Here is a 22,213-nt window from a genome sequence, read left to right as displayed (position 1 = left end):
CAATACTGGTCCCCAAGTTATACTATAGAGCTATAGTAACATAAACAGCATGGTACTGGCACAAAACAGGCACGAAGACCAATGGAACAAAATAGCAGACAAACTCACATACATTGTTATCTGATAACAATTGTTATCTGTAATCCCAGGAGGATCCAGAGTTCAAGGCTAGCTTCACTAATGGTGAGGCACTAAGCAACTCAGTGAGACACTGTCTCAGAATAAAATATAAAATAGGGCTGGGGATGTGGCTCAGTGGTTGAATGCTCCTGGATTCAATCCCCATACAAAAACAAAAATAAAAACAAAAAACCCACCACATAGGAGAAAGATAGCCTTTTTTGTTTGCTTGTTTTGGTACCAAGGATTGAACCCTGGGGGACTTAACTACTGAGAAACATCTGCAGATCATTTTTAAATTTTTTTTTAAATGTTTATTCATTTATTTTTTAGTTTTCCGCGGACACAACATCTTTGTTTGTATGTGGTGCTGAGGATTGAACCCGGGCCGCACGCATGCCAGGCAAGCGCGCTACCGCTTGAGCCACATCCCCAGCCCTCATTTTTAAATTTTGAGACAAGGTCCCTCTAAGTTGCTTTGGGCCTCACTAAATTGCTGAGGCTGGCTTTGGACTTGGGATCCTCCTGCCTTAGTCTCCCAAGCCACTGGGATTACAGGCAGTTACCATTGTACCCAGCAAAAGATAGCCTTTTTAACAAACGACTCTGGGAAAATTGGAAATTTATATGTAGTAGAATGAAATTTAACCCCCATCTCTCACCATGAACAAAACTCAATTCAAAGTGGATCAAAGACCTTGGAATTAGATCAGGAAACCTGTACCCACTAGAAGATGGAGAACCAACACTCAAACATGTTGGCTCAGGAACTGACTTCCTTAACAAGATTTCTAAAGTGCAAGAAGTAAAATTAAAAGGTTATGAAGAGATTGCAATAAATCACTGAGTCAATCTTAAAGCAGGAGACAGAACCATCTTTATTTACCAGCGCGTGGAATAGCAGCTGGAGGGACAGGGCAAACTGTAAGTTGACACTACTCGACCCCCTCCAGGGGTTAGAGCATACCTTTTATATGGTAAGTAAAGCATGTCAGTACATTAATCATAAATGTCTAATGCTATGATAACCATAAACAAAAATCATGATATCTGAAATTATAAGCAGAAGAGGAAGTGGGTCAAAACAACCCTATTTGAGTACAATTTGAAGAATGGTTACTAACGCCTAGACAAACGTTAACATTCTATGCAGTTAGGGTACATTGCTCAAGTACAGTGTATAATAATGGAAGAAATAATTTTGCCAATATGCTATGCTAAGCAATTGTTGATAGGTACACAGGTGCGGTGTTCCCATGGGGAAAGCATTTCTCACATGACATAGAGTCTCAGGGCAAAATGGAGTCTGTTTGTTCATTAGTAATTGTACAGGACTTCAGAGGTCAGTCTTTCTATCTACAAACATTTGTTGAGGAACTGGGTTAGCTCAGTGGTAGAGTGTGAGGCACTGGGTGTTCCATCCCCAGTATCAGGAAAAGGGTAAAAAAAAAAAAAAAAAAATTTATTGGGCATGTGCTATGTGCCAAGAACTAGCTAGGCAGTGGGGGACAAACTTAATCCCTTCTGGATGATGTACATGATGTGGCAGAGCCCTGGAGAGATAGAGAAGGGAATATTAGGAAGAAACAGAGGCTGGTTGCAGTGGTGTATGCTCAAGGCCACTCTCAGCAACTTAGTGAGGCCCTAAGCAACTTGGTGAGACCCTGTCTCAAAATAAAAAGTAAAAAAGGCTGGGGATGTGCCTCAGTGTTTAAGCACCACTAGGTTCTATTCCAAGCCCCATTCCCATCCCCTCCAAAAGAAAACAGAAGACAGCAGGAGAGTATGAGCAAATTGGATCAAGTAAGCCTATGGTTTCTTGGAAGAGAGCAGCAGGGAAAGCTCAAAAGAAGAGAGCTGGGAGGAACAGTGGGAGTCAGCCAGAGAATGAGGCCATAGAGGTGAGTGCTTTGGGTGATTGCCCTAGGAAGAAATTGTTCTGCACAGACAGGAACAGAGAGCAACATATGTCTGTCTGGGGTATTCATGGAAACCCCCTAAGAAGCTTGTGAAGAACACTGGAACACTGTTGACCAACTGGCACTGGCCTGGGTCCAAGTCCTGCATGCACCACATCTTACTGAAAGGGTTGCCAAGTATTTGGTGTCTTTACAAAAGGAAGACAATAATACCTGCCCCATAAGATTACTATGAAATTTAAGAAGAGTATCTCAGGTACAGAGCATGGTTTTTGTTTCTTTGTTTATTTTGCTTTTTTGCACCAGGTTAGAACAATAATTTGCAGGGAATTATTTGTTTCTTTTTCATTTGTTTTAAACCATGATGTATATTGTATACTGCTTAAAGAATGAGACAGTTCTGAAGCTGGAATATCTTCAACTGGAATCCCTCCTGTTGGCTATAGCACAACTAGCCACAGGATGTTTAACAAGTGATTTAGCCTCTCTAAGCCTCGGTTTTCATATTTATAAAGTGAGGATAATAGTAAATAAATATCTATCGCTTTAGCATGTGTTGAGGATTAAATGAAACAACGTAAAGTACTTAACACAGAGCCAAGCACTAGGGTAAGCATTCAATAACTTTTATTTATTTTTTCTTTTTTGGTGCTGGGGTGTGAACCAGGGCCTCACATATACACATGCTATACCACAGAGCTAGCTACATACTTAGCCCTAATAACTCTTAATGGTTGCTTGTTATTTCTTTTTTTTTTTTTTGTTATTTGAGATTCCTCATTAACCGAGTGTTGATATAAAATGAAGAAATGAAGTTTCCGTCTTTCTTTCTTTTTTGGTGCCAGGGATTGAACCCTGGGGGACTTAACTACTGAGAAACATCTGCAGATCATTTTTAAATTTTGAGACAGGGTCCCTCTAAGTTGCTTAGGGCCTCACTAAATTGTTGAGGCTGGCTTTGGACTTGGGATCCTCCTGCCTTAACCTCCCAAACCACTAAGATTACAGGTGTACACTACCACACCTGGCAAAATGAAGTTTCTTTATTAAGAATAATGGCATAGCTGGGTGTGGTGGTTATGGGGCACACCTATAATCCCTGTGGATCCAGAGGCTGACACAGGAGGATTGGGAATTTGAAGTCAGCCTCAGCAATTTAGCAAGGCCCTAAGCAACTTACTGAGAGTCTGTCTCAAAACAAATAATAAAAAGGAATGGGGATGTGTCTCAGTGGTTAAGCCTTCCTGTGTTAAATCCTCCCCCCAAAATGATTGGCATAATGACCGTTTGCTTTGAGTTCTATGTTTCACATTCCTGCTTTTCTCTTTTCTTATTGATTTTCCGCTCAGCTTCACTTTCAAGATCTTTCTTTTGTGGAGGATGGATGGGTACTGAGGCTTGAACCTAGAGACGCTTTACCACTGAGCTACATACCTGCCCCTTTTTTCTTTTGAGACAGGGTCTTACCTAAGGTGCTGAGGCTGGTCTTAAATTTAAAACCCTCCTGCCTCAGCCTCCTTATAACACTCCTTAGGCAGGTGTGCCCCACCATACCCAGTTAAAGAAAAAAAAAAATTAACTAGGAGTGTTTTAAAAATCAAAGGTAATAAATAAGTCGGGCATGGTGGCACATACCTGTAACCCCAGTGGCCTGGGAGGCTCCGGCAAGAGGATTGCAAGTTCCAGGTCAGCCTCAGCAATTTAGCAAGGCCTTAAGAAGTTTAGGGAGACCTTGTCTCAAAATAAAAAATAAAAATGGTTGGGAATGTAGCTCAGTGGTTAAGCACCCCTGGGTTAAATCCCCACTACTAAAGAAAAAGGCAACTGAACAGTTAACCTTGAATGTCCTTTATCCCTTTTTCATTTTTAGTACAGTATCTTTTGAATTGTTGCTGTGTCATCTTTGTTTTTCTAGTACCATCTGTTTCCAGTATGTCTATTGGCAAGCCATTCCTGTTGCCAAAGGAACTTTGCAGACTTAGTTTTAAAAAAAACACCCAATCATTCTGTATTTCACACAATCATCAACGAGAAGGGGAAACCAGGTCTCAATAACTGGGCAACCACTGAGGTAAATTCTTAGATCTTCATCTTCTTTCTCTTCCTTTCGTGTGATTCTGGAGATTAAACACAGGGCCTTGCCAATGTCAGGCGAGTACTCCACCACTGCGCTACATACCCAGCCCTGTTTTTACCATTTTTTTTTTTTTTTTTTTGAGACAAAGTCTGATTTAGTTTCCCAGGCTGGCCTCAAAGTTCTGATCCTCCTGCCTCAGCCTTCTGAGTCTCTAAGATTACAGTTTTGTCTTCCTTTTTGTTGCGAGCCATTCATGGGCTCTGTGTGTGAGCTATTCACATTTGAGCATATGAGGGGACTGGTCTGGCGTTGCACATTGATTGGGCTGTGTGATGCAAGTGTGCCTTTCCTCTCACTCTGCCTGTGATCCCACACAACATCTGAGACGTGTGTGACTTGCCAAGATGCCAATCAATCTGCTGACCACAAGAAATCACCAAGCAAGACTCCACCCTTCAAAACCCTACCCCTTGCCTTATTTGGGTGGAATATTCTATCGAATGTCTTTTCCCCAATAAATAAGGGGGTTCTGGATATGTTCTCTCTCTTGCTCCTTCCAGCGCTATTTGGCATGGAGCTGGCCCTTGAGGTCACTGAGCAGTCCCACCCTTGAAACTCATGTTCGTGTTTTGCATGATTTCTTCACCGTTTTCTCAGTTTATTGTTGCAGTCAGCTCCTTTGAACCCAGCTCATCCCACTGGCCTGGCCAGCTGGTGACACATTTTTTTCTTTTCTTTTTTTTAGAACAGACTCATTCAAATAGACCAATGAATCTGAATGCCATCTTGTACAGAAAGATTATTGACAGTGGTGGCGCACTCCTGTAATTCCAGTGGCTCAGAAGCAGGAAGGTCACAAATTCTAGGCCAATCTCAGCAATTTAGTGAGGCCATAAGCAACTCAGTGAGACCCTGTCTCTAAATAGAATATAAAAAAGGGCTGGGGATGTAGCTTAGTGGTTAAGCACCTCTGGTTGTATCCCTGGTACAAAAAAAAAAAAAAAGACATTGACAGTGTTTTTCCATTAATTCGTTTATATATATACCATTTGTGGATTCACTGCAAAATAACTACCATGATCCTTTTTTGTATAGCACTTAATTATCTCCGTATTTAATTTAATTAATTCCACATAACTATACCAACCTTTGCTCTCTAGAGTAATAGACTCTCATGCTGCAAGAGACTTTATTCTTTTTTTAGTTGTAAACACCTTTATTTTTTTTTAAGAGAGACAGAGAAAGAGAAAGAATTTTAATATTTATTTTTTAATTTTCGATGGACACAACATCTTTGTTTATATGTGGTGCTGAGGATCGAACCCGGGCCACATGCATGCCAGGCGAGCGCGCTACCGCTTGAGCCACATCCCCAGCCCAAGAGACTTTATTCTTCATCTAGTGAAAACAACTGGTTTTATAGTTGAGGTAAAATAGAATGACTGAGGGATGTGCCCATTGCTAATGTAGCTAAAGATCAATCCTGCCCATCCTTAGATTTCCATTTTTTCCCTCCATTAGATAAAGCAATAGGGATTAAAAGTACATATTCTAGAAGTGGGCATATTCTAGAAGCGGGCATGATGGCACATACCTATAATCCTAGCTACTTGGGAGGCTGAGGCAGGAGGATCACTTGAGCCCTAAAGTTAAAAGCCAGCTTGGGCAACATAGGTAGGCCCCATACCGCCCCCCCCAAAATGCAGTTGGGTATGGGGGCACATGCCTTTAGACCTAGTTGTGTAGGAGGCTAAGGCAGGAGGACCAAGGATTCAAGGTCAGCCTTGGAAATCTCAAAATAAAAATTAAAAAGGGCTGGGGATATGGGGCTGGGGTTGTGGCTCAGTGGTAGAGCCCTCGCCTAGCATGCATGAGGCACTGGGTTCAATCCTCAGCACATAAATGTAAAATAAAGATATTGTGTCCACCTAAAGCTAAAGAATAAATATTTAAAAAAAAAAAAAAGGACTGGGGATATAGCTCAGTGATAGAGCCCTCTTGGGTCTGCTCCCTAGTACCACAAGGGGGAAAAGTACACATACTACAGCCAGATTAACTGGGTTCAAAGCCCAGTTCTGACATTTAGTAACTATGTGACCTTAGAGATATTACTTAACCTCTTCTTCATTTCTAAAATGGGGATAATAGTACTTATTTTAGAGAGGTTGAAGATTACATAAATTAGTATGCATATTTTAATGTTCTTTATATTCTCAAACTATTTATTATTATTTTGTGTTTTGTTCATTATTCTATCCTCAGTACTTAAAACAGTACCTGTACAATAAATATTTATTAAATGAATAGCTAAATAGAGAGTAAGCTGCCTCTCTGTGCCAAAATTAACTAATTGACTCAAGAAATTTTTAAAAACAGCACATTATATACAGGGAAGCAATGATTGAAGTGATTGTATAATCTCAGCAGCTCAGGAGACTGAGGTAGGAGGATAGCAAGTTCAAGGCCAGCCTCAGCAACTAGGCAAAATCTTTTCCAAAAAAAAACATAAAAAGGACTTGGGGTATAGCTTTTTTTTCTTTTTAATTTTTTTTTATTATTAGTTGTTCAAAACATTACAAAGCTCTTGACATATCATATTTCATACATTTGATTCACTCGGATTATGAACTCCCATTTTTACCCTGTTTACAAATTGCAGATTCACATCGGTTACACATCCACTTTTTTACATACTGCTATACTAGTGTGTGTTGTATTCTGCTGCCTTTCCTATCCTCTACTATCCCCACTCCCCTCCCTTCCCCTCCCCTCCCCTCCCATCTTCTCTCTCTACCCCATCTACTGTAATTCATTTCTCTCTTGTTTTTTTTCCCTTTTCCCCTCACTTCCTCTTACAAGTAATTTTGTATAACAATGAGGGTTTCCTTCCATTTCCATGCAATTTCCCTTCTCTCTCTTGGGGTATAGCTTAATAGTAGAATTTTAAATTATTAAAATTAAGTTACAAATTTTCATAGCAGCTTTATTGTAATCTCCAAAAACTGGAAACAATGCAGATATCCATCAACAGGTGAATGGATAAGTAAATTATGATTTATTCATGCACTAGAAAGCTGTTTAGCAATAAAGAGAAATGAACTACTGACTTGATGATATAAATACTTTCAGAATAACTGTGTTGATTGAAGAGGACATACAAAATCAAACAGAATACAAATTGTATGATTCTTTACACATATAAAATTCTAGAAAATGCAAACTGATCTGTGATGACAGAAGGATATTAATAATTGCTAGAGGATGGGGAAGGGGGCTAGGCAGGAGATAGAAGAGATCACAAAGAGATATGATAAGTCTTTTGGGGAAGATGAATATGTTCATCATCTTGACCGTGATGATAGTTAATGGGTGTACATATGTGAAAACTTATCAAACAGGTGCAGTTTAATCATATGACAACCATACTTCAAAAACTTGAAAAAAATAGAGAGAAAAAAAAGAAGACAAAATAGATACATTTTTGTATGGGAAGTGCTACAAGGGCGGGGGGCAGGGGGGCAGGGGGTGGTGGGCAAAGCTCAGTGGTAGAACATTTACTTAGCATGTACCTGATTTTTAAATTCTCAATACCACCAAAATACATAAAGGAAGGAAGGAAAAGAAAGAAAGAAATGCTTTAGGATGTTCTTTGGGCAGAAGAGAAATAACATCAAGTGAAACCTCAAATCTTCTGGAAGGAATAAAATAGAGAAGATAAATATCTAGGTAAATAAAAAAGACTTTTTTCAGTCATCGTTGTATGACTATAATCCCAGTAACTCAGGAGGCTAAGGCGGGAGAATTGTAAGTTTGAAGCCAGCCTCAGCAAGTTAGCAAGGCCCTAAGCAATTTATGAAGACCTTGTCTCAAAATAAAAAATAAATAAATAAATAAAAAGGGCTAAGGATGTAGCCCAGATGTAAAGCACCCCTGGGTTCAATCCCCAGTACCAAAATAATAATAATAATAATAATAATAACAACAACAACAATAATAATAATGTATTTTACTCTCATTTACTTGTTGAGCTTGGTTTAAACCTCTAATGCCATCAGTATAAGGGATTTGCAATTTTTTTTCTATAAAGATCAGATTATAAATGTCTTATGTCTTGCTGGCTGTATGGTGTCTGTTGCAATTACTCACTTCTCCTGGCTCCTTAGTAGTGAGAAATAATACATGAATGGGTGTGGCTAAATTCCAATACGATTTGGGGGGGTGGGGTACTGAAGATTGAATCAGGAGCACTCTACCCCTAGCTACATCCACTGTCCTTTTTATTTTTATTTATTTTGAGACAGATTTTCACTAAGTTGCTGGGGGCTCACTAAATTGCTGAGGCTAGTCTCCAGCTTTTGTGTGTGTGTTGCTGGGGGAATCAAACATAGGGTCTCTTGCATGCTAGGCAAACTCTATATTCTCACTCCTTTAACCAGCCTTCCTTCCTTCCTTCCTTCTTTCCTTCCTTCCTTCCTTCCTTCCTTCCTTCCTTCCTTCCTTCCTTCCTTCCTTCCTTCCTTCCTTCCTTTCTTCCTACCAGGGATTGAACTCAGGGACACTTAATCACTGAGCTATATCTCCAACCCTTTTTATTTTTTACTTTGAGACAGGGTCTAAGTTGCTTAAGGCCTCACTAAGTTGCTGATGCTGACTTTGAACTTATGATATTCCAGACTTAACCTCCCAAACCGCTTGGATTACAGGCCTGGGCCATGCATCCTGTTTAACATTTCTTTAATATCAAGCCTCACTCATGTCTGAACAGTGAAAGTACTAATCAAAAAACAAGACCTTACTCAGGCTAACAAATTATTATTCTCTATGACAGAACTACAAACTGCACCTTAATTAACAGCCTTGCTAATTACTCCTTCCTAATGGCTCTTTTTAAAATCATGCTGATCATACATGATCTAATCCTCTGCACTTGACATTTGACCCCTCGCCCCCTGCCCCAAAGTTCATTCACAGTTTGTCTTTCTTGGTCACTTTTCAACTTTATCTTCGTCAGTGTTAAGCTATTACAGTCCAGGAAGAACAGTTTTGCAAGAACCTCATTAAATAGCTAAGGCTTTTAATGGTTTGTTTGTTAGTTTGTTTAAACTGAAACATTACTCAATGTGTGGCATGCTTTGCAACTGTGTGAGTGTAGTGAGTTAATATCAGCTTGTGAGTACCATTCATTAAAATTCAACCTCATTGTTAACTTGGAGAATGATGATAATGCAGTAATACTGCCAATTGGAGCTTCCTCCCTCTTTATTACCGTGCTAAGTTCCCAGAGGATAAAAAAAGAATATCACTACTTTTAAGGAACTTGAGCTTCAGTATAAGAGACAAGATGAATGTACAGAAACCGTAATGGATTCATTAAGTCCAGAACTTTCAGTAACTGTAAATTACTGTATTATACATCATTTAGCCCTTACATATTAAATGAGATATATGTTATAAGCATTTAACAGATGAAGAAACTGAGACTTTGAGAAATGAAGAAACCTGACCAAGGTGGCAATTCGCAACTCACTGCCACAGTCTGGCTGGGCACAAAATAACAGAGCCACCACACAGCCTTGTAGGCTCAAACAGCAACTCTTTATTTCCCAACTCTCACCGGCACTCTACACACACTTCCCGGGAATACACTCCCTCCGCGTAAAGAGTCTTTACTATAGCCTCTATTCCTTATAAATGCCCCAGGTCTTAGAAAATGTGATAATATAAGGTTCAAGGGCAACCATGAACTCCAGTTTATCAGAGAAGCAAAAGTTTGTAGGGTAGAAATGAAATTATCAATCATAGGACTTAGGAATTACAAATCACATCTTAAAAGCAAATAGATATAACTCCTTAGTCTTCACCTACCAGATTGCTTCAGATGGTTCCTCTGAGAGATGAATGTTCTTGGCCTTCCTATATAGATAGCACCAAGCTTTCAACTCTTAAGTGCTAAAGTGGTGTAAATGTTAACTTTCTGGGCTGGGGATGTGGCTCAAGCGGTATCACGCTCGCCTGGCATGTGTTCAATCCTCAGCACCACATACAAACAAAGATGTTGTGTCTGCCGAGAACTAAAAAATAAATATTAAAAAAATTCTCTCTCTCACTCTCTCTTTAAAAAAAAAAAAGTTAACTTTCTTTCTTTTTTGGAAAGGGAGGTACTGGAGATTTAATCCAGGGGCAATTTACCACTGAGCTGCATTCCCAGTTCCTCCTTTATTTTATTTTTTAAAAATTATTTATTTTAAATTTTTATTGTAATATTTATTTTTTAGTTGTAGTTGGACACAATACCTTTATTTAATTTATTCATTTATTTTTATGTGCTGCTGGGGATCGAACCCAGGGCCTTACACATGCTAGGCCATAGCTCTACCGCTGAGCCACAACCCCAACCTTCCTTTTTTATTTTTTTTATTTTTTTTTTAATTTAGGGCCTCAATTTGAATTGGCTTTGAATTTTCTATCCTCCCGTCTTAGCCCTATGAGTCGCTGGGATTACAGGAATGCACCACCAGGCCAGATTAAATGTTTTTCATCCTTTCTCTCCCCTTTCATTTTTCTTTCTTTCTTTTCCTTTTCTTTTATACTCTATAGTATAAAAATACTGGAAAGTGATTTTCACTAATATTTCTTTTTTTTTAAAAAGAGAGAGAGAGAGAATGAGAGAGAGTTTTTTTTAATATTTATTTTTTAGTTTTCAGCGGACACAACATCTTTGTTTGTATGTGGTGCTGAGGATCGAACCCAGGCCACACGCATGCCAGGCAAGCGTGCTACCGCTTGAGCCACATCCCTAGCCCATCACTAATATTTCTATATTAGTGAAATATTAACAATAGGTGTCTCTAGTTAGTGGGGCTATGGATGGGTGGATGGGGGACCTCCACTTTCTACTTTCAGGTTTGCCAATGCTACATCAGTCAGCAAAGTTAAAACACTTCTGTATGAGAAGGGAGCCACCTTAAGATGAGGGTCTACTTTGAATCTTCATCAGTAGGTGTACTTTTTGAAAATACTAAAGAGAAATTAGAACTGTTTCTCTGGCCCCTCCCCCTCCCCTCCCCCTCCTCCTCCCCCTCCTCCTCCCCCTCCCCTCCCCTCCTCCCCCCTCCCCCTCCTCCTCCCCCCCTCCTCCCCCTCCTCCTCCTCCCCCCCCCCTCCTCCTTCTCCTTCTCCTTTCTTGCTGACCCTGTCTTCTCACCCTCTCCAAATGTGAATTCTGTATTAGGAAAGGAGCTGGATGGCACTTGCTGGAATGAAGGAATCACTGTCCTGTTCTTGCTATGTAAGTTTAAGCCACACACTGCATTTCTGTATGGCCTCTTTCTCCTGCAGGCTTGAGATGCCTCTTTGTAATTCCCCTGCTATTTTTAAACGTCCCTACAGGGTAAGGAGAAAGCCATCTTTTTCATCTCTGAGCTGGTCAGACTTCCCTCTCACTGTTCCTGTGACAAATAATACAGAGCTGAAAGCTTCTCCAGGATTTAGAAAGCGATCTTGGATAATGACTTCTTCCATATTCCCAAAGAAGCCAACCTCTTAATCTCTTAATGCTTTTTTTTTTTTTTTTTTTACACTGGGTCTAAATTGCTTAAGACCTCACTAAATTGCTCAAGCTGGCTTTGAACTTCTGATCCTCCTGTCCTCAGCCTCCTCCTTCCAAAAAAAAAAAAAAAAAAAAAAACCTGGAGTCTCATCTGTACTCTCTACCACTGAGCTGCACCCCCAGGCCCAGACTTCTCAGTTATTAAAAGACCACAGGAAAGTCAGAGAATTTGTTTTGCATTTTTGAAAGACTCTTACAATCATTTATACCCTTAAGTTTGTATGAGAGAAGAAATCCTTAATCAAGGAACAGCCCGGTGCATACAGCAAAGGCAAAAGAAATCCGGGTCCTTGCACTCCAGACTCAGTCCCCGGGCCATGTGGCCTTAATAATTTCCCTGATTGCTCAGGAGACTGTTAATTTTTCAGTGTGTACTTGAAACAGAGCTATAATTGTCCACCGAGCGCAGAGGGAGAAGGTAAAGCAGTCCCCGGAGAAGGCGCCGCTGAGCACGGCGGGTTGCCATGGCTGTGCGGGTAGGCGCTCGGCTGCGCTTGGCTGCTCACGCCTGCGGAGGACGCGGGTCGCTGGTCTGATAATAGGGAAATGAATCATGAGTCCAGACACAGCTATCATTTTTTAGCTTTGGGGATTATTTAGAAATCTACAGTCTCAGTTTTCTTCGAATTGTGAAGATCCCACTTAAATATTTCAGATAGCACTAAAAGTAGAAGTCCCTTGACTTTTCAGAAAGACAAAAAGTTTTAGTTATTTGCATCACCATAGATGGTTATGTTGGTACAATTACATTGAAACTTGTCATTAACCACGAGTAGGGGTGCAGGTCTATATTCCTAGCTGCTTTGAAGGCTCAGGCAGGATTGCAAGTTTGAGGCCCGCCTGGGCAATTGAGGGATACTTTGTTTTAAAAAATAAAAAGACTAGGTATGCAGCTCAGTCTTACAGAGCTCCTGGGTTCAATCCCCAGTACTGGAAAGACAAACAAAAACTCAAATAGTTCTCCGTACTGGTTGGGAGTTCATCTTTAATAAAGCTTCTCATGGTAGACTTTGACTACACTTGTTCTCAAATTTTCTTTGGAATTGTGTTGGTTACTCTTTTACATAGAGAATAAATGAGACTTCAGTGAGATGAAGAAAACAACAAGTTTTAATCAGGGGTTTAAACTGATAGGAATAATAATTTACATTTATTTGCCAAGTGTACAGATACATAGATAAACCAAAAACAAGTAAATTTGGAAACTCATTATTTGCTTCATTTATACAAGAAAAACAAAACAAAACAAAACCCTAGGTAAAACCAGATTCATAAAATTAAGTTATTTATATGCTGACTCTTTCCCATGAAAGCAGTTAAACAAATTTAAGAACCTAGTGAACATGCCAGTGAGTGTTGCAGTAGATGACCATTCAGCCATATTAATTAATGTATGTATCCCAGTGTCCTTAGTAATCCAGAGACATAAAAGATAGGTCATTCACCCTCAGGAGGGCTGGTGTGGATGGTCTGGGCATGAATAAGAAATGAGAAGCTCAGTATGGCATTAAAAGTCTTCAAATCCTTCCACCCTTGAGATATGAAGTTTCTGAGTGGCTCAGGGAAAAGATGTCATAGAGGGTTGGGGGTGTCTAGGACTAAACTCAGCAATTGTCTTACTTTGCCCAGGGTAGCTGCAGGGTGAAGGAGATGAAGCGCCTCATCTCTATTGAAGATAGAAGCTGATTGGTCCTCTTCCCCCCCTCTTTCTTCACTAATTTGATCTCTATTATTGTCAGTTTTGTTGTTTCTGTACCCACTTTCCCCACCCTGCAGCTTCCTGTCTTCTCACTGAACAAAAATCACAAAGGTGCACTGGCTTAAGCTCTAAACTCAAGTATGCAGCAGGCAGTTGACTTGGTTAATTAAGGAGCTAGGTCTAGTCTACAGCTGCTGCACTTGGGCCTCCGGTTTTCTTGCTTTTGTCTGATCAGGAAACCTTAGGGCAAAAACATTATTTTTTTCTCCTGGTCCTGGGGTTTGAACCCAGGGGTGCTTTACCACTGAGCTGCTGCATTCTTACCCACACTTTAAAAAAATTTTTTTAGATTCCCAGCACCACAAGGAAAAAAAAAAAAAACACTTCAAATATCTATAATAGAAACTAGAGAGTTCACACTCCCTCCCACACACACTCTCAAAGGAATCTCACTTCTACTTTCAAACTCCCTTTCCAAATCCAGTTTCTAAGATACAAATCATTGAGCAAATCCTCCTTCCATACCATTTTTAATCCTATTTCCACCATTAAAATAGGCAGAGTCGAATTTTATGTATGACAATTATAGTACCATAATCCTCTTTGCAAAGTTGAAAGTGACTTACTTACATAACTGGGCATGTTGGCGGTGGCAGTGGTACACACTTGTGATCCCAGCATTGAAGAGACTGAGGTGGGAGGAGCTCTTGAGCCCAGGAGTTCGGGATCAGCATGGCAATTTAGCCAGATCCCATCTCAAATAAATAAATACATTAAACAAAAAGTTAATTTAGCATTAGCACTCAGTGGTAGGGCACTTGCTTGATTACCGGACATGTGAGGCCTTGGATTCCATCCCTGGTACCACAAAATAGCAACAACAGAAACAAAACAACACGGAGGGGCTGGGGATGTGGCTCAAGCGGTAGCGCGCTAGCCTGGCATGCATGCGTGCGGCCCGGGTGGGATCCTCAGCACCACATACAAACAAAAAGATGTTGTGTTCGCTGATAAAATATTAAAATTCTCTCTCTATCTCTCTCTCGCTCTTTCTTAAAAAAAAAAAAGAAAAAAAACACGGAAAAAAAGTGGGGGGAAAGAAAAAAAGAAGTTAACGTCAAATAGTTCAAATAGTTAGGAATCAAATTTAGGTGTGGTGTCTGTAATTCCAGCAATTTGGGAGGCTGAGACAGGATGATCACAAGTTCAAAGAGAGCTTTGGCAACTTCCGCAAGGCACTGTCTCAAAAAGTAAATAAATAAAAAATAACAGCCAGGTGTAGTTGCACAAACCTATAATCCCAGTGGCTCAGAAGCCTGAGATAGGAGGATCATGAGTTCAAAGCCAGCTTTCAGCAAAAGCGAGGTGCTAAGCAACTTAGTTAGACCCTGTCTCTAAATAAAATACAAAATAGGTCTGGGGGGGCTGGGGATGTGGCTCAAGCCGTAGTGCGCTCGCCTGGCATGTGTGCGGCCCGGGTTCGATCCTCAGCACCACATACAAAGATGTTGTGTCTGCCGAAAACGAAAAAAATAAATATTAAAATTCATTCTCTCTCTCTCTCTCTTAAAAAAAAAAATAGGTCTGGGGATGTGGCTCAGTTGTGGAGTGCCCCTGAGTTCAATCCCTGGTATCAACAACAACAAACAAAACAAAAACAAAAAAAGACCCAGGGACTAGGGTGTAGTTCCATGCTCAAGGCCTTGTGTTCAATTTCTGACACCAAAAAAAAAAAAAAAAAAAAAGTCAAAGAAAATAAAAGCCAAATAAAAATAAAATTCTCAAAAACACATTCTAATCCCATCACTTCATTTCTTTAACTTTCCTATGGTTTTCTTTTTCCCCTCTGATTCTCATACATTCGATTGCTTATTTCTTGCAATGCAGAGGATTGAACTCAGGACATTGTACATAATAAGTGAGCACTCTACACCACTGAACTACACCCCCAGTCAGTTTCTATATTTTCAAAGGTATCGGAAACTGGGTGTGGTGGTTCCTTTCGGTAATCCCAGCAACTCAGGAGGCTAAATCAGGAGGATTAAATGTTTGAGGCCAGCCTCAGCAATCTAGCCAGATCTGATCTCAACATAAAATAAAAGGGTGGGGGTGCTAAGGAATGAATTTGATCAAATTACAATGTCATATTTTATGCATATACAGTTTTGTTTTTGTTTTTGGTGCTGGAGATTGAACCCAGGGTCTTGTGCATGCAAGGCAAGCACTCTACCAACTGAACTGTATCCCCAGCCTGCATGTACAAATATGTACAAATGTGTGACAACAAATCCCATATATGAACAATTACAATGAACCAATAAAAAATGTATTAAAAATGGTCTGGTGCTTTATATGTGTAATATGAAATGAACTGATTCTGTCATCAAATTAGAATGAATAAATAATTTAATAAACAAATCAATAAACAAATAAAGGTATTGTGTAAAACATGAATAAATAGATTCTAGATGGACATCTAGAAATAGAGCTTAAACTATACCATATTTCATACCTGAATAATAGCTTTGCACAGTGGCAGTATCGTAGCCAATGAGGTTTATCCGAGGCGCAATTATTGCTAATTGAAAACTTTTCATACCTGAATGAGTTGCTAGTGATTAAAAATTCAAATGTTAAAACAATTCACTTAGTGGGAATGGTGGCACATACCTGTAATCCCAGCTACTTAGCAGGCTAAAGCAGGAGGATTATAAATTTTAGGCCAGTGTGGGCAGCTTGGCAAGACTATCACAAAAGCTCAGTGGTGGAGCACATGCCTAGCATGTGTGAGGCCCTGGCCCTGGGTACCATGCCCAGTTCTGCAAGAGAAAGAGAGAAAGAGGGAGGGAAAGAACCATAAAGTTCCAGATAAAAGCTTTCATATTCTTGGTGTGGAGGATACTTTTTAACAATGACACAACAGTAGAAGACATTAAAGTAAAGAAAGATGGTGGAATGAGATGGACATCATGACCCTAGGTATATGTATGATTGCCCTACATTATGTACAACCAGAGAATTGAACTGTTGTGCTCCATTTGTGTACAATAAATTGAAATGCATTCCACATCATATACAACAAAGTAGAATGAGGGAGGCCAACCTTATGGGTGACTGAGTTACACTCCCCAGCTGGGTGCTGAGGCGCTCAGTCACAGAAATGGGTGTGTCTTGCTACAGCCCCATGGGTGAAGAAGCTATGCTCACCTGTTCCTTTGTAATATAACCCCTTGCCCTGTTTAGGATAGAATCTTTCATGGAAGTGCCTTGTGTGTGTCCCCTCCTCTTACTGTGCCCTTGGGTGTGGCCTTACCCAGGTGTCAGTCAACCTGCTGACAGTGGACATTATGAAGATAGACTCAGCCCCATGAAACCTGACCCCTTGCCTCATTTGAATAGCTTCTCCTCAATAAAAGGGGTCAGCACATGTGTGCTCTCTCTCTCTCTCTTTCTTCGGACCCTTAAGCTCAGAGGAGCCATCACAGCAACCCCAAAGAAAAAGGTATTTGTGTCTCTTGTGTGGTTATTTCGTGCAGCCCAGTTAGCCCAGTTTAACTAGAGTGACCCCTGAGCCTTTTAGTCGCGAGAACAGATACCCGACAGTAGAACATTAAAAAAAAAAAAAAAAAAAGAACAAAAAGTAAAGGGAAAAAAATGACCTGGTGCTAGAGCACCCCTGGGTTCAATCCCCAGTACCAAAAAAAAAAAAAGGGGGGGGGCAGTGTTATAGCTCATTGGTAGAGTGGTTAATCTAGCATGTGTGAGGCCCTGAATTTGATTCCTGGAACTGAAAAAAAAAAAAAAATAAAGTTAAAAAATAAAAGATAAAAAAGGAATAATTTCCTGACATGAAAATTCTATAAAATTCACATTTCAAGGTTCATCCATAATGGTCTATGCAGACATAGTCATGCCCGTTCATTTACATGTCATTTGTGGACTTTCATGCTACAACAGCACAATTGTTCAATTGGAAAGAGACAGTATGGCCCATCAAGTCTAAATTTTTACTATCTGGCCAGTATGGCCCATCAAGTCTAAATTTTTACTATCTGGCCCTTTATAGAAAAAAGTCTGCTAATTCCTGCTATACAGAGCTTTCAACTCAAAGTGTCATCTGTGGACCAGAAACAAGGGGCAATCTCTGGGAATTTATCAGAAAGGCAAAATCTTAGACCCATCCCAGACCTGCTGAATTCAAGTCTGAATTTTAGCAAGTTTCCAAATGATTTGTGTGCACACTTCGGTATAAGAAGCACTGCTAAAGTACTGTGCTGTTTTAGTTGAAGGGTTTGGAGAAAAGCAAGACTAGCAACTAGGAAACTTAGGCGGTTTAAGAATAAGAGACAGAGGGCTAGGGCTGTAGCTTAATGGCAGAGCGCTTGCCTAGGCACTGGGTTCTATCCTTAGCACCATATAAAAATAAATAAAATACAGGCATTCTGTCCATCTACAACTACAAATTAAAAAAAAAAAAAAAAAAAAGAGAGACAGAGGTAGAAGGGACAAGGTCCAAAGACATTAAAAGAATGTCTGCCATTGGGTGTGCACAGATAGCAACACATTCTTGCCTCTAGGCCTCTGAGATTCCTGCATATTTAGTGCAAGTTAACATACAAATCTGCATTCCCCCACCCCCACTATGGGCTCTAACTCAGGGTCTTGAGCAGGCCTTATACTACTCCCTACCAGAGAGCTACATCCCCACCCCCCTATTGCATTTCTTATGATTAAAGTGTGTTTTGCTATGGCATCTTTTTTTTTTTTTTTTTTTTTTTTGGTAAAGGAGATTGAACCTGTGGGTTCTTAACCATTTGAACCACATCCCAAACCTTTTTATTTTGAGACAGGGTCTCACCAAGTTGCTTGGGCCACTGAAAACTCCCTCACTAAATTGCTTAGGGACTGGCCTTGAATTTGCAATCTTTCTGCCTCAACCTCCTAAACCAATGAGATTACAGGTTTGTGTCACCATGCCTGACTGCCATGGCTTCTTGAATTAGCAGAAAGATACTCAAATTAGACAATACTCAATATTCTCATCTCTGTAACAGGCAATAGCTTCCATTCTGCCAGAAACTGGCCTGAAGCAACTGCTATAGTAAAGTGTTTTTGTTTTGGTTCAGGAAATTGAACCCAAGGGTACTTACCACTGGGCTATATCCCCAGCCCTTTTTTATTTTGAGACAGAGTGTCACTAAATTGTTGAGGCTAGTCTCAAATTTGCGATCCTCTTGTCTCAACCTCTGGGAATACTGGGATTACAGGCATGTGCCTCCATATCCGACAGCAAACTATATATATATATATATATATATATATATATATATTTTTTTTTTTTTTACTATTTTTTGGGGGTAGTAGGGATTGAATTTAGGGGCACTCGACCACTGAGCCACATCCCCAGCTCTATTTTGTATTTAGAGACAGGGTCTCACTGAGTTGCTTAGCGCCCAGACTTTGCTGAAGCTGGCTTTGAACTCACAATCCTACTGTTTCAGCCTCTCAGCCACTAGGATTACAGGTGTGTGCCACCGTGTCTGACTAGATGTTTTAGTTGTAGATAGACACAATGCCTTTATTTTTATTTTTATGTGGTGCTGAGGATTGAATGAAGAGCCTCACACATGCTACCACTGAGCCCCAGCCCCAGCCTGCAAACTATATTTTTAAGGATGATTTTACATTCATCTAACTAAAGAATGTGCTAGACTTCAAAGATGTACACTTATATATGTGTGTGTGTGTATGTGCGTGTGCATGTGTGTAACAGGACAAAATGGGTCTGGATTAAAGAGAAGATAGTATGTGAAATAGTAAATAACAAAACATTTTGAGCAAGCACAGGGAATGAAACAGTGATTCTAACTTGAAATTCTTGAAATGCTGGTAAGTGCATACACATACATTTTTATATATTTACATATAATGTTAACTGTAATATGCATTTATATATGTATATAATATCTCTTAAATTTTTAAAATCACTGATATAAATTCTTTATTTAAACATTAACTTTGCATTATTATTGTAGGGTATAATGATTTTCATATACACTGGACAATGTACTATGTATCTCATCATCAACTATTTTTTTAAAATTTTTGTAGTTGTAGTTGGACACAATAAATTTATTTTATTTATTTTTATGTGGTATTGAGAGCTGAACCCAGCACCTCGCACATGCTAGGCAAGTGCTCTACCGCTGAGCCACAACCCCAACCCCCATCAACTACTTTTTATTTAAAAATACTTAATATTATATTTATTTAGGCACAGTCACTTTTTTTTTTTGTACCAGGGTTGAATACAGGAGCATTTGCCCTCTGAGCCACATCCCCATTCCTTTTTCTATTTTACTTAGAGAAAGGGTCTCACTGAGTTGTTTAGGGCCTTGCTAAATTGCTAAGGCTGGCTTTGAAATCTTGGTCCATTTGTCTCAGCCTCCCAACCACTGGGATTACAGGTGTGCACCAACACTTCGGGTGGCACATATACTTGTTTTTTTTTTTTTTTTTTTTTAATTGTAGATGAACAGAATGCCTTTATTTTATTTGTTTATTTTTATAGTGTCAAGCCCAGTGCCTCACACATTCTAGGCAAGCACTCTGCCATTGAGCTACAGCACCAGTCCAGCACATGTACCTTTTTTTTTTTTAAAGAGAGAGAGAGAGAGAGAGAGAATTTTTCAATATTTATCTTTTTTTAGTATTTCGGCGGACACAACATCTTTGTTCGTATGCGGTGCTGAGGATTGAACCCGGCTGCAAGCATGCCAGGCGAGTGCGCTACCGCTTGAGCCACATCCCCAGCCCTTAGGTCAGATTTTAAAGGACATATAGGCTCTGTCTATACCAGGAAGAGAGTAAGAAGCCTCCAAGGGAAGGGTCAGGTTTGAACCCCAGTAGGAGGGCAGGAAAATGCAAGTCCAGACCATTTGGCTCATGGAAAGAATTCTATAGTTATTTGTGGGAAGTAAGTTTGAAAGGATGGTTCAGCTGGAATGAGGGTAACAACCATGCTTATCTTTGTGGTTTTGGTACACCTTGAGGGAGAGTAGTGCTCTGTTAGGACAAATATTACAGGAGATCATTGTTTTGTACTAAGCTCCTTTGTAGACCAGACTAAAAATCAAAATGGAGTCTCTCACACTACAGTTCCAGGTCACCAAACTGGAACTGAGCTGTTTATCTGATCTTCACAGAAGTCAGGATTAAAGGGATAAACAGCCAAACTCCAAATCAGCCAATTTCAATTGGCATGATAATGAAGTTCCTTGTGCTTTAATCCTTCCACAAGAGAAGTAACCTGAGGGTAATTAATCAGTTATTTCCCCATGGTACTATCCCCCTATACAAGGAAAATAACTGAAGCCAGGTGCTGTGACACATACCTGTTACCCAGATACTTAAGCCTGAGAGAGGAGTATAGCAATTTCAAATTTGAGACCAGACCAGGTAATTTAGCAAGACACAATCTCAAAAGAAAATAAAGAGTGCATTGGCACAGACCTGTAATCTTGGTTGAGACAGGAGGATCACAAATTTAAGGTCAGTCTTAGCAATTTGGTTAGATCCTCAACAACTTAGTGAGACCCCTGTCTCAAATTTAAAAATTAAAACAAACAGACAAACAAAACGCTGGGAAAGATAGCTTACCTCAGAGGTACAGTGCTTGCTTGGCATGTGTAAGGCCTTGACTTCAATACCCAGCACTGTAAAAGAAAGGCAGGGGAGAAGAGAGAGAAAGAAAGAAATAAAGAAATATAATATGTCATACACATGCCAAGTCCTCCCTGGGAATTGGTTTGTTTTTTTTTTTTTTTTTTAGAGAGAGAGGGGAATTTTTTAATATTTATTTTTTAGTTTTCGGCGGACACAACATCTTTTGTTTGTATGTGGTGCTGGCCGCACGTATGCCAGGCAAGCTCGCTACCACTTGAGCCACATCCCCAGCCCAGGGAATTGGTCTTGTAGGGTCTCGGAAATAACCATCTGTTTTAATGCAGCTTCCTGCCCTGAGTCTCTGGTAATTGTAGACCTCACTGAGTTTCTTTCTCTTATATTTTATTATCATATCATTATCATTTTGGTAAATAATAACGTTGGACCCATGGGTGCTTTACTACTGAGTTACATCCCCCAAGCTGTCTTAATTTTTTTTTTAAAATGTCTCAATAAGTTGCTTAGGGTCTCCCCAAATTGCTAGGCTAGTCTCAGCTTTAGCTTCAGTCTCCTGCCTCATCCTGCTGAGCTACTGGAATTACAGGCAAGCGCCAACATGCCTGGCATGAAAAATATTTTTAAAATATCTTTTTAGATGTAGATAGGCAAAATACCTCTATTTTATTTTTATGGTGCTGAGGATGGAACTAGGTGCCTCCCACATGCTAGGCGAGTACTTTACCGCAGACCCACAAATCCAGCCTCAGTGAAGAATATTTTTAACATGTCATATACATGGAGCAAACAGCAATTTTATTTGTTTATTTACTGGTACTATAATAGTGATCAACTACAGCCCTTGCTCCTCAGCCACTGCAACTCTTTTTAAAATTTATTTTTTAGTTATAGGTGGACACAATACCTTTTTTTTTTTTTTGTGGTATTTTGAGGATCAAACTAGTGCCTCATGCTAGGTGATCACTCTACCTCTGAGCCACAACCCCAGCAACCACCAACACACGTGCAACTTATTTTTATTTTCTTTAGATCTTATTAAGTCATAAATGTACAACAGCTTAAGTCTACACATGCACTTAATTTTTTTAAAGGAAAACATTATGTCT

General features: G+C 39.8%; 1 pseudogene; it reads left to right on the top strand.

Annotated features, from left to right (window-relative positions):
- Positions 1–15,945: 15,945 nt before the first annotated feature.
- LOC120889399 (U4 spliceosomal RNA) lies at positions 15,946–16,076 on the top strand (annotated as a pseudogene).
- Positions 16,077–22,213: the final 6,137 nt, after the last annotated feature.

Source organism: Ictidomys tridecemlineatus, chromosome 8 (genome assembly GCF_052094955.1).
Source record: "Ictidomys tridecemlineatus isolate mIctTri1 chromosome 8, mIctTri1.hap1, whole genome shotgun sequence".
Lineage (NCBI taxonomy): Eukaryota > Metazoa > Chordata > Mammalia > Rodentia > Sciuridae > Ictidomys > Ictidomys tridecemlineatus.
The sequence above is the reverse complement of the archived record's forward strand: the minus strand, read 5'-3'. Positions and strand labels throughout refer to the sequence as shown.